We start from the raw sequence: 13,976 nt of genomic DNA, 5'->3' as shown, positions 1-13,976 counted from the left end.
GCTGGGGGGCTGTTCGTTCCTCATCTCTGAATAGCTCTAAGGCACAGGCAGGAAATGAAGTTGTGGCATTTTGTTTTGCATCAGTGCCCCTCTTTATTAGAGAGGAACAGAATCGGCATAGAATAATAATTGGAAAATAGTAACCTTGTTTTCATTATAATTAGCGAGATCACAGAATGCAATAATCCAATTATTTTACTTAAAAGCAAGTTTCCTCATCCATCCCTCCGCTCACCGGCGCGCTGCGGGACGTGTGGGCCCCCGAACCCAACACGAACCTCCTGTCGCCTCAAAATGGCAAACTCATGTCTCCCCTCTCTCTCCCTCTCTCTCTCTCTGCCCCCTCACATGTAAACACCAGCATGCTTGAGCGTGCTCAGATGGGCTGAACATACACACGAGCGTCGTTTAAAAAAAGGGCCGCCACGTAAACACACATGTGCGCGCAACCTCTGCGACATACAAATAATTGAGCGAGATTTGCTGGTACATTAAGTTTAATGTGTTTGACATACGGGGGGGTGGGGGGTTGAAAGCATGACGTGGAGTGGCCGGGCGGCGGCTTGCTTCAATCAGGCCACTGCAGGGGCTTCGTTTTACTGCCCCGATGCAAAACGAAAGCCGTCAAAGGTAATTAGCGCCGTTGCAAATGGACGCAGGTCATGGCTCTCAGCGGACTGGTCCTCGGAGAGGTCAGCAGGGGTCAAACCTCCAGTATGGAATGATATAAACAATCATCCACGGGCCATGAACCAATCAATCCCTTTTAACACTAGCCACTTCCTGGTTGGTTGCTTTTAAAGGTTAAAGGTCAGTGTACAAAAAAAAAAAAAAAAAAAGAAAAGATGACTTAGCCAGTGGGTTTAGGTAGAGAACTGCACATCCTTAATTATACGTTCTGCTTTCCGTAGGTGGGGGATCGATACTCTAATTTATTTAAATCTATTTTCAGAGAGAATTACGCGTGTTATTCCTTTACTTTTCTTTAATTCTGTCTAATTTTAATACCTCAAAGGCTTACACGATTGATGCTCAGTTAAGATTCTTTCGCAACACTCCAAATTCAAAGGAGGAATTTTGATTCTACATAAACCTTCTGTTTTTGTTGTTGTATGTAAAAATAAGTGTGTTTTCATGCACACCGAATCAGACCACTTCAACATCAACACAAAGTTTGGCAATTAGCTGCCCAGAAAGAAAGAAAAGAAGGGAGAAAGAAAGAAGGAAAGAAAGGACAAAAAGACAGAGAGAGAGTGGGGAAGTGGAAGGAGGGAGGAGTGGAGGGGGGGAGATGGAAACCGACGCTTGAGGAATTGAATTACCGGAGCCTTTTCTCATTATCATTTAGCCGTCTTTTATGGCCCACCAGTAAGAGATGATGTTCCCATGACCCCCGCGCAACACACAGACATATTATTCAATCCTGCCTCGATGAAATTCCTGCAAATAAAACCTTTGTGCCGGGCAACAGCTAATTATTTGACAGATTGGCCCCCTTCTGGCTCAAGTTACAGTGTGGAGTGGCCATGTTTTAGTACACCCCTCTCCTCTCGCCGCCCCCCTCCAACACACCACCAGCACTCACCCAATTTCCCCCTACCCTAGGCCAGAGAGGGGCCACTTTCAGAAAATCCCAGAGGGCCTCATTCTTTTCAGGAGATTATATATTTCACCCCCCACCACACACACACACACCTCCTTCCCCTTCTACCCCCTTCTCTTCCGAACTATCTATCCATCCGAAATCAGGGGAGCGTGGGTGTGTGCGTGTGTGTGTATGCACAGTGACTGGAGTCATTTCATAGGGTGTCTTTAAACAGAAATATTTAATCTTCCCACGAAAATAAAGTTCGGCGGTGAAAGGAGAGCTCCAAAAAAGAAAACACACCAAACAAGGTCAAATATGTGTTTTGTTACTCTGTATTTACGGCGCTTTGAAGAGTTACTGCACCTATGAATCTAGCGTAGGTTTTGTAATTCCAAATTAGAGAGTGGGAAACATTAAGGGATTACAGTTTTGGGTGGGCATACGCACTTGGCTTTGATTCAGTGCACTAATAACAAGAGTTTGTCATTAGTGCTCGGACATGGACCACCAAGATAAATGCCAACACATGTTTAAATTATCTGGAGAGTAATGGCATTTTCCTTCAGCCCTCTTTCCCTCCCTTGAAGATCCCCCCGTTGACTCGACGACGCTGACATTTTCAGTTATCAGTGCAGGTTTAATCTGTTGCTTATTTAGTACCCATGGGGATTGTATAATTCAAGACGCTAGGAGAGGTTACGCAACCACCACACACACACGCCCACACGCCCCCGCCTGCCCACACACACAAACCCCCCCCCCAAAAAAAACAAACAAATGGGTTATTTCTATAGTTAGAAATTTCTTTTTGTTAAGATTGAAATTGAGTAGTTTTAACTGAACACTGGGTCAGAGGTTGGGACCTCAGACTAGAAGGAGTCTCAACATTTTTCATAGGCGGGCATTTTGTAACACAATGACCTGATCAAACATCATTGAATGTTTTCTATAGGATTAAATAGAAGATCATTTGAAAGTAAAATAATGCTGTGCAATAACGGGCATTATTTTACTTCCCAATGAGCAAGCAACCTGATTTTACTGTTTGAAGCTCTATGTAGGCTTAATTTAGACAAGGGTCAATGAGATCTTGATTTGTTGCTTAGATACTTTTATCTCTAAGTTTAGACAACACCGATCTGCCTGGTCTGTCACATATCTAAGCGTAGACTAAAAATTGTAAAAATTGTGAACTTCTGTCAAAAACAAACTCTCCAGAAATACCACAAGTCTAGACTGAAACACAAAGACAACTTTACTTGATTTAATATTATGAACAGAATTTGTAAACACTAGGCTAGATGTGAAACAAAAACCTCCTGATTTTCTTATAGTGGCACTATGCATTTGTAAAAACCATGACACTTTTGGCGGGAGCCAAGAGAACTAAAACAGGGAAGCGTCGCCACTGTTTGAGGTCTTTCTACTGCCAGGCTTCTTAAAATATGTATTTCTGGAGGTAAATAAGGAAATGATTTCATAGAATGAAACAAGAAAAAAATGGAAGTTGGATTTGGGTGTATTTGAAAGGTCTGAGGACAGAGTTTCATGTAGAACATAAACTTTACAAGAGACAGTTTCCCTAGAGAAACTGGAATGTGATCCAATGTTGAAAGAATGAGTGAATCCAGTCTGGGTAGATGCTAATGTGAGTTTTTCATTGTATGATTTTATCATATTCCATGATTTACACACAAAATAAGATTAGCATGTGTAGCATTGTTAGCTTGTTTGACCTTTAAACTTCCAATTGCTGCTGAAACTGTAACATGGATTATTACAGAACCATCTAATATTGTACGGCTTTAGTTTAGCTTATCCTTTCGCCAATTCATAGCACATTCTGTACCTTTACATTGCCGTTTTGCTTTACACAAACCATTTTGTACCCATGTCCAATTATATAGAACTTTATTTTCTTTTAAGTTTTCATAAATTATGAATAATCCAATTATTTTACTTAGAAGCAAGTTTCCTGGTCCATCCCTCCGTTCGCCGGCGCGCTGCGGGACGTGTGGGCCCCCGAACCCAACACGAACCTCCTGTCGCCTCAAAATACCAAACTCATGTCTCCCCTCTCTCTCTCTCTGCCCCCTCACATGTAAACACCATTATAAAAAATAGAGCAAGTCTCACAATTCATTTCATCCAATTGTATTTTATTTTGTATTTTTTTTTTATATTTTATTTTTTATTTTATCTACAACTACTACTCAGTGGTAGTTGTTATTGTGTCTTGGCGCTATGCTGTAACTGCGAAGTAATTTCCCTGCTGGGATGAATAAAGTACTTCTATTCTATTCTATTCTATTATGGTTTAAAAATGTTATATTACACCCTGTTCCCACTTATTTTTGTTCAGATCCCCTCTTGGGGCAAGATTACTCAAATTAAACACCCCATTCAGCTGACCTTTTTCATGATTTAATAATTGGTTGAAGGTCTGTCACTCCATTTGTAACACAAAGTAAAATCAGTGTGACATGTCCAACAATAGATGGCACCATTTTGTGCCAGAAAAAGGTGTTAATAGGATCAAAGATGCAAAACAACCAGCATACCTTTAACAAAAATATCAATGCCCATAATGTAGTCAAGCATGCTACTCGTGCATACCATCATTCCTCGTCTTTCTGTCCTTTAAAGTAACCCTCTAGAGCAAGCCGCTGTTAGCTAGCTAATTATCTGGGCTAACTGCAAGCTAAAAAGTTGAAACATTTTCTCCCTCCACTCTCTCAGCTTCCGCCAATTGGTGTCATTACTTTCTTGCTGGGGATCCTGTTGTGGGCCCGGGATGCCTGTCTGCTGTGTTCGCCTGGCATGAACCCAAGCGAGAGGAGCCTGGAGTATTCATTGCTCAACCCGGGTGAAGGTCACAGAGTCCAGCCTTCTCGCTCTTCTTCTCCCCAGCGAGTAAACATATGGTCACGGAGCACCTTGAACATGTTTGGGTGACCAGAAACTACTTAGCCCGAGTGGCTGCAGCAAAGGGAAAGGGGTATTAAAGGAGTTTTTGAGGCCGGCCTGCTAAAGAGACAACGAGGAGAAGAAGGGAAATGGGGAACTAGCAACCTCCAACCCCCCCCAAAAACATTTGCTTGTTTAAACTAAGTGAAGTCATTCTCTTTGAGAACGACGGTACTCCTCAGACTCCATCACTCGTCTCCCTTTCTTTTTGTCGTTTGGGCCGATATAAGATCATAAGGCGCAATATCGCTGCCCTGTTTTCTTGTGTGTGTGTTTTTGAAACAGCCAAACCTCGTCTAATCGCTTCCACGTTTCCTCAGTGTTAAGCTCATTAGTGGGTGACCTAAAGGCATGTATGAAAAGACACCACCCTCAACCCTCCTCCCAAAAATAAAACAACAAAAAACAAACAAACAAAAAAAAAAAACCTTGGATAATGGATGCTTGCTGTTTTGAGACTGTAAAAATAAACAGGTCTGCGGTTTATATAATGAATATCAGTCTAGAGTGCGAGTTTATCCCAGCTAATAACCTGCGCTGTGCACTAGGCGCTCGCACACTCGTATAAATACAGTGTGAGTGTTTGAGCAACGCCTTTGGTCAAGCCCGTGTGTCATGGCAGGCGTGTGTGTGTGTGTGTATTTATCTCCGGCCTGGCCGAGGCTGAGGAAGCGGCAGGGGAGTGTTGAAGATGTTGAATTGCTATCAGACTTTGTGAATGAAGGGAAGGTGGGGTGTGTTAGTGGTGGCAGGGAGGAGGTGGGGGGGAGGTCAGCATGTCTGTGGTGCCTGAACGTCCGGCCCAGGTGGCGACTGGAGGACCGACTTCATTAGGCCTGAAGAGGAAACAAAGGAAGATGCATCGTAAAAAAGTGCCATCCCTCATCTGCGAGGCCACCGCCTGACACATTAGGAATCTGTATGCTCAATTAACCACTGGCAGGCTCATTTTTCCTCCCTCCCTCCTTTTCTCTCCCTCTTTCTCACTCCCTCCCTGCCCCTCGCTCCTGATCAAACAGAGCAAGCGAGAGCGAGAGCGATCACGCCAGACCAAAACGAGACTTTTATCCGCGGGCGAGTTTATGAAGCGTGCTCATATTTTAGCGCCGCACGGTTTTGTCGTTCAAAACCTCACGGCCTCATCTCGTGGGTGAAAGCGGAAATTGTCATTTCCTGTGACTAAGCATATTTTATTTGCTGCTATAATAATAAAATAAGGGGGGGAAAAAAATCAATTTTAATTTCCATATGAATTCCACAACGACCTCCGTCTTTTGTTACAGGGGGAAGATGGAAATCGGACGTCCGTGGGGAGAAGAAATTGCATGCCAACAGCACGTCGTTGGTGGAGTTCTTTTCTTTCTTTTTTTTTTATGGGAGGCGTGTTTTAAGGAGCTCCGTTTCGTCCTCATGTGGTAGGCAATCTACTTGGGACGGCTGAAATTTCTGTTCTGCAAACACGACACACAAAAGTAACACAGGGAAAACTTTTCCTAGCAGGTTTACAATTGTATTAACCTCAAAGAAAGAAAGAAACTTAAAATAAATGTTTTCTCTAAAAAAAAAAAAAAAACGTAAATTAAGTTAAAAAAGTGGAAGCTTAAGAATTTGTGTATTGATTTGCTAGCCTATATTAGAAGTCAAGTGAAGTCTCTTTGTGCAGAATTTCAGCAACATGTCAGTTTAAAGTTCATTGCACCATACAAACATAATGCAGCAACCAATTACAGAACAAGCAAGAAACATTGAATTTTGTCAAATGCCATCAAAATCATCAAGCACATATACATCTAATGTGTTTATTATTGTTTCAGTTATTAATCAAAAGGAAACTCTAAACAGGTGGAGGTTTTAGCCTGGATTTGACTCAGTGTTCCAGCAGTTTTGCAGTTTTCTGGAAGCGTTTTCCAAATTAGTGGAGCATAAAAATTTTAATCTGCTGCATATACAGCTATGGAAAAAAAAAAAAAAGAGACCACTGTATTGAACCCCATTGAAAACCTCCTGGTTATTCCACCAAATATTGATTTCTGAACTTTTCTTGAGTTAAAACATTAATATTGTTGTTTCTAAATGAATATAAACTTGTTTTCTTTGCATTATTTGAGGTCTGAGAGCACTGAATCACTTTTATTATTTTGACCACTTCTCATTTTCTGCAAATAAATCCAAACTTTTTGCTAGGAATATCAGAAACATGTCGTTAAAGAACAATATTCACTTTACCCAAACATATACACATGGAGAGTAAAATCAGAGAAACTGATCATTTTAAGTGGTGTCTTAATTTTTTCCAGAGATGTATGTTTGCTTGTTTTTTTTTTTAAAAACGTACTTCCCAGCATTTACATATGAGCAGATGCCTTCAGCAGTTTTGCTTCAGTCAAACCTGCCTCTTTGTATAATTTGTTCTGTTAAATACATTTACATGTGAGCATGTGTTCAGGAGGAAGTATCAAACATACATTCTGTTACACCTCAGTGAAACTGAATGGCAATTAAAGAGTCTTCATCTTCCCATGAACCTATTGTGTTAAAATGGAAAAAAAAAGATAAATGGTACCTGGCTGAGGCCACTCTTGGGTGGGTGGGTGGGTGTGTGTGTGTGTGTGTGTGTGGGGTCTGTCACCGTGATACGCATCAGCCTTTGATTAACGAGTTGAGATGACCAGTCTTTAAAATTCACAGAGGTCACGACTTAGGAGGCATCCATATGACACTTCACTGCACTTCACAAGACTAAGAGTATTTTTTCCCCTCATCTGACCCATTATACATCTCTCTCTCTCTCTCTCCCCTTTTCTCTCCCTCATGTTGCCTCTTTCTGCCTCTCTTTTAAAGGTCCGTCCCAGGGATGAAAAATGGCGCGCAGCTGGCTGAGTACTTCCTTCCCCTTGTTGGGGTCAGCAGTTCACCGTGCTGATAGAGACCCTCACACCTTCTTTATTAGGAGCTCCTCTACACTCAGACAAGTTGTTATTCTGCATCACTGGACAGCTGTCAGCACTGCCTTTGTCTAGGTTATCTCTGATTACATGACTTCATCTTTGCATGAAGAGGAGACTAAGAAAACCTTTGCAACACCTTTTCTTTTTCAAATTAATCATACTGTTAGCCTTTGCTCCATCAGAAAGATTTTGTTATTCGGGGAATAAATATTTACTTGAAATCTGAACAAGAACAGGGACATCTAGATGTGTGAATTTAAGAAACAGCAATATTTGCTTTACAGATTTGTTTCTCCCCATCAAAGGAAACTTAGCATTAATTTTCTTACCCAGAAAGCTTTGAGATGGGAAATGGTGGCCAACTTTGACTTAGTTGGCAACTGTTTCCAACTAAGTGGAAAAACCCTTTTAAAACAGTTTCCAACCAGTATCTAGACGTCTTCTCCATGTGTCCGAGTGATTTGTGTAGGCAAAAAATAAATTGAGGTCAATGTTGTCCCACCTGTACTATACCTCTGAGCTGCCAAGTAAGCCAGTCGAGGTTTAAATCATTTAAGCGAAATTAAGTCACAATATGTTTCCAATTTCAGTTCTGTGTTATGAATATAATAAAAAAAAAAGGTTTTTCATTTAATTGTCTTTTGAAATTGGCTAAACTCACATGTTCTAAGCCCTTTTTTTGGACATTTTGTACTTATTTTTGACACGTTATAAAGACAACCTGATGTTGTAGATGTCCAACATCAGGTTTCAAGATGCCATGACATGTCAAAGTTATATTGGCTTAGGACATTCCATAGATTGTAAATATTTGCTAGTCACCATTCACAGATAGAAGAAATTGAGTGACATTCAACTCTTAATCTTTAGTGTTTTGCATGATATCAAACCATCTGCAGCTGTAACAACTTAAAATTTTCTATGAAGGCTTTCTGTAATTTTTAGATGTGTGTTTTATTTGTTTTGAACAATTATCCACAAGAGCTTGCAGTCTCCACTAATTCATTCCAAATCATCTTTTTGGTTGAGGTCAAGACCGTCTGGTTCGTTCACACCAAACTCGCTCATCCGTGTCTTTGTGGATCTTTTGTTTGTTCCACTGAAAAGTTGTGCCTCGGGATCCACTAAGACTCACCAAGACTGTGACTTCATGTCTTAGTTGACAAAGCCTTTCCACTTCCCTATGATACCACTAAAAGCTGACTACGGAACGATTTGTAGGCAGAAAATTTCACAGCTGGACTGGCTGCTTAGGTGGCATTTCATCACAATACACCAGGCTGTATAAATAGTCTAGTAGGATTAGAATAGTGATAATAAAGGTGTCCAAAGTTTGTAGTTTCTTGTGGTGGACTGCAGTCCTTCCTGCGTTCACCGGTAAGACTCATGAGAGTCAGAATTTGTAAAATAAAAATCGCAACCTCGACTTGTATAATATTTTCCAGTAAGAACTGTATCACCCAACTGACTTGCAAAACATGGTGGAAAAAGTAAGTGAAACTGTAGTTTCAGTGTGTTCATGCAGGTGTATTATGAATTATGAAGGAATTAGGTTTTTGGTCGATATCCGGTATGCCGATATACTAACTCATTTGGCCGATAACCGATACCAAATTTTTCCTATACTTATTGAAACTATATGGCTTTCTCTGCTGTGGAATTAAAATACTGCATTATCTTTGACGACTTAGCCTGCTACCAAATGCTAAAAAAGAGGTTGAAAATGATGCAACACTTTCAACTTGCGTTATGTTTAATGTCAAATTTATTCATGACATCTGACGTGCTGTGCTGCAGGCATCATTGTCACTGGTTTGTCACATAAAAAGAACACATTTTATATAGGTGAGTTATTTTTAAGAAATGGCCGATATAAAATTTTACAGCCAATATCGGCCGATACTGATACCATGCCGGTAATATTGTGCATTTATGATACACACGTCTACACAAAAATGATCTCGACTTTAAACTCATTTAGACACGTTTTAATCCAAACAAGTTTGGTGGGTTCGGAAATATTTAGAACCTATAAATACTTCTGTAGTGAAGTACTTATCTTTTTGCTAAATACTTATTCTCTTAAGGTGGCAAGGAATGAGGGGCAAATCCCAGTTTACCAAGAATCGTTTTGGCTAATCAAACACAACATTTTCCTGTTCATCATTTTATCAATTAGTTGTATCTTTTCAACATAATGAAAGTTGCTTACAAACTTGCTGCCTTCAATTAATGTTCAAAATTCTACATAGTCAATTTTTGAATCATTTGTCAATCTGACAAATGATTCAGAATTACATTTAACAGACTTAACATGGGCCCTGACTATGCGATGGTAGGTAATGTGTTGACAATAAAGACAGACTGCCTTGCTAGTTTTGGTCCGACACACTGTTAATCGACATTTCTAGGACGAGATTCATTAAAGCTTCTGCTTTATAAACGCGTTGCTGTCCCCTGTGTTGGCTGTCGAGCAGAAGGAACTGACAACAGAGGGCCTAAGTGGTCAAATTTTAAGTGGACTCAAAAAAAAAAGAAAAAGAAAGAAAGGTGCTAATCATAATGCTGAGCTGGCCTTGTTGAACAACTAATTACCTCCATTATGAAGATGTAGAGGCCTGTTTGGAAGTGTGTAGATGTGTTACTATGCACAAGCCAGCCTGCTCCGATTAAGAGGGGGGATTAGCCGTCCATCCTGAGGAAAGGAGGCAACTCGGGGGTACGGGGATAGAAGAAGAGGGAGGGAAGACCGGGTGGTGGCGGCGGGGGAGGAGGAGAGCTCACCCCCCACCCCCTCCTGGAGACGAGCCCTGACCTTCTCATTTCATCCTCATTAGTATCTCATGTCAACAGAGCAGCCACTCCTTAATCATCTGCCATCATCCTAGGCCTGCACACACAAGCATACAGCCCCCCCCCACACACACACAAAGAAACAGACAAACAGAAAGTTGTCCTTACAGTTACTTTTAGACGCAGGAACTGAAAGGTCCCACATGGGGTGTTGTTCAGTCTGAAAACTGTAAGCGTTTTCAATCAAAGTCCTGCCTCTGTCAAGACAAACTTTTAATTTATTATGTTTATGTTTCATCTTGTTTATCAACGCGTTGCACAGAAACGTGTGCTTTGCACTAGGGGATGTGGCAGCGGACAGCGGGGTCCAGCGGCATGGCACAGAGTGACCCTGTCTGTCTGCCTCGGCCCCGGTGCCACGGAGGGCCCCAGCAGGGTCGGGGGGGGGCAAGAGCTCGGGGTGCCAGCACAAATGAGCTCCATTCATTTCCCCACTTCAGCATATGGTGGCCCATTGTCCTCGGCCACAGAGGCAGAAATGATGCAATTTGTTGGCATGTCCTGTCATTTTCACAAACTGTCCAACCCACAGAGGCCCCGGCCAGCAGAAGACAAGCAAGGGCAGCTTGTTGTTTTACACAATACACACACACACACACACACACACATGCCTGGTGTGTGTGCGTGTGTGTGTGTGTGTGTCCTGATTTCAATCCAAAGATAAAAGCAAGAGCACAAAAACACGACAGACATTTATAGTGATTAGTAGAAATATTTCTTATTTTTACTAGAAAAAAAAACAACAAAAAAACAAAATCGGCCAGTTTTAAGCTTCCACATGTGTGTCAATCCTTGTTGTGCTCTGTGTCCCAACAATAGCTTATCCTTATTTACCGAATAAACTCTAATCTGATCCAAGACACGATAACCTTGATATTTGCTTCACGGTAAGCAGATGAGCTTCGATAAACCAGCTCAAGTGCAAAAACAAGAAAATATTCAGCAATGAAATCAAAGTAAAAAAGTGAAACAGCAGGTCTATGAGTAAGAGTGAACCGGGGCAGCTCCACTGTGGCCTGTTCCTGGTTTCACTATGCCAGGCATGAAGCTGCTGTCAGACAGGAGAGGGGAAGGAGTCTTGTTCAACTTCCTCAAAAAAAGTGAACTTTTGACACGTCGCGCACAATACAGAGCGAACAGCAGCAGTAAAACAGAAAGAAGCGTCTAGACATGCCTACATTTAGCTCAGACAAAGGAAAACATATGATCGCACATCCATGCATCAAAAATGATAGCGGTTTATCAGATGGACGGGGTCAAATGTCGCTACCTCATCCTGACATTTGTGAGTGTGTGTAAGAATGGCACATCCCAGTGGTGCCAGTCTGTTCTGGCTTTATGGGTTGAAGGATGTTTTTCTTATTGTTTGCTCTGCGTGTAACTTGCTCCCAAGGGCCAGATTCGTGACTTTTACTGGACCGGGCTGATTCCTTTTATTTTTATTCTTTTGATTTTAGGTAAACCAACAAAACACTGGGTCTTCTATAGTGCTTTGAAAAGACATCCATACCACTTGCACTCTGTTGCAGTTTTTCCATGTTATTGCATAAGAATTCTATGGAGTAGATATATTTAATATCATATAAGTAGCACCCAACTCTGCCTTTTGATTGAACTTATCTTATTTGGAACAGTGGGTAGACAAAAGAGACAACAATGTATTTGTTTAGATTGTATTTGCTAGAACCAACTTTCTATCTCATCCCAGAGTGATCAATTTTGATTGTCTCCATAGTGAATTAGACTGACGTATCGTCTTTCTACTTTTACAGACACCAGTCAATTCTATGTCTTATTCATATTATTAAAATCAATCAATGCCATAAAGGCCTCGATGGCTTATTCAGATTGGACTGAGAAGATCAGTCCAACTACTTATCTTTAAGTTAGTATTTGAACCTTTTATTTTCTTTACTCTAAACCAGTGGTATCTAAAATTTTAAATCCCCAATTCAAAATCCAGCAGTTTAATAAAACCAAGAGCAAAAAAAAAAAAAGAAAAAATCTGTTAAAAGGGGACTTTCGGACTTTTGCCTTGAAGGGGCCGTGTTATGTATTTGGGATACATAGTTTCATTTCATAGCACAATGGCACACAACACAAGTAATTCTGCTATGTTCAGTTGTTGTGCAAATGCTGTATTTAAATAACTTAAAATAACTTTATTTCCCATCTGATGCCTTGAAATTTAGCTTCTGCCTCTTTAAGAAGCTTCTGAACTTTCCGGCACTGCCTTCAGGACATCACAACAGTGCTTCTCCATGATGTCATTTACAACCGTTCAGTGATAAGCTCTAAAGACTTAAAGTTCCACCAGGTGTTTTTCTAGTGCTGCTGCCGCTAGTTTGAAGGAGCGAAGTGAGGGAGGATTCCTCAAACATGCATGAGTAAGTCAAAGCTACACTTTGGGTATGCTTTTAAAAAAGGTGATTTTGCATAATCCCCCCCTTTTAATAAAAGAAAGTTGTAATGCTTTTAAAGTTTTTGGATTAGACGTTGTTAGCCTTAGCTGTGGCTGTCTACTGCTCCTCCAATTTTATAAGATAGCTTTTAGTTGCCTGTAGTCTACCATGTTAAGTTGACATCCATGCGTTGTTTGATTTCCACCATACTCTTTGGCCAATTGGTTAAGATGGGTTTTATTTATAGGTATTAGAGTAAAGGAGACTGAATGCAAATGATTAGAATTATGCAGTATGTACTATCAAACATTTATGATAAATCACAAACAAATCTAAAGCGATAAATACTTTTTCAAGTTTTCCTGAACTCGAAACTTCCAAATACTTACGATTTTAGCCCAAGTGACATAATTCACTTTTGTTTATATGTCACATTTAATAGATGCCCATACTGTCAGATAATCCATCTTTGTCCCCCCACACAAACATTTAACCAGGCTAGCTGTGGCTCTTGTAATTCCCAAATCATACATCCCTGACCTCAATCCTGGCCACACTTCTCTCCAGTTTCCTCCCCCCTCCATTCTTTCATCCAGTGGCAACCACGATCCCTCTTCATTCCTACCCTTAACCCCATTTGTACTCTCCACCCCCGCCTTGTCCTCCAAACCTGTCAGGGACCGGTTTCCCATGTCCATCACTGGGTGATGGATGAGGTGGAAGGTCATCACCCCACTCTCCAGAGTTTGACGATCCCATCAGCCGTCCAGACACCTCCAAATCATAGCGGCGCATGTTATGGAAATTATACACTATGGAAAAACAACCAGGAAAATGTTGCCTTTCCGTCGCCATTGGCCTTAGTAAATATAGGGAGTTGTCACTGGCGACAGAAAGAAAATATTTACAGAGAGAAATATTTAAAATGGATCTGGCTATATACCTTGGCTGTATGCTGGTATGGGTTTGCTATGTTTGGTAAGTCATTCTGCATTGTTTTGGCCACAAGAACAGCCCTCAATAAATAAATATGTTATACCTTTACATAAAACACTATACTTAATACAACAATTACATTACCATTGATTCGTAATACGATTGTCTGTAGATATTAGTGATGTAGCAAGAAAAGCAGTTGTCATGTTGGCTAGTTTTACATACCATACCTTGCAAAACCTGTAGTTCTAGAACTTTGACATAAAAAATAGATACATGCAT

General features: G+C 40.8%; 1 long non-coding RNA gene across 2 annotated transcripts in view; it reads left to right on the top strand.

Annotated features, from left to right (window-relative positions):
* Positions 1–9,186, top strand: part of LOC111608057 — a 71,954-nt gene extending 62,768 nt beyond the window's left edge. For both annotated transcript variants that reach the window (XR_002752514.1, XR_002752515.1), the window contains 2 exons: positions 5,839–5,970; positions 7,397–9,186. This is a non-coding gene — a long non-coding RNA (uncharacterized LOC111608057). The remainder of the gene's footprint in view (positions 1–5,838; positions 5,971–7,396) is intronic.
* Positions 9,187–13,976: the final 4,790 nt, after the last annotated feature.

This window comes from Xiphophorus maculatus, chromosome 3, assembly GCF_002775205.1.
Source record: "Xiphophorus maculatus strain JP 163 A chromosome 3, X_maculatus-5.0-male, whole genome shotgun sequence".
NCBI lineage: Eukaryota > Metazoa > Chordata > Actinopteri > Cyprinodontiformes > Poeciliidae > Xiphophorus > Xiphophorus maculatus.
The sequence above is the reverse complement of the archived record's forward strand: the minus strand, read 5'-3'. Positions and strand labels throughout refer to the sequence as shown.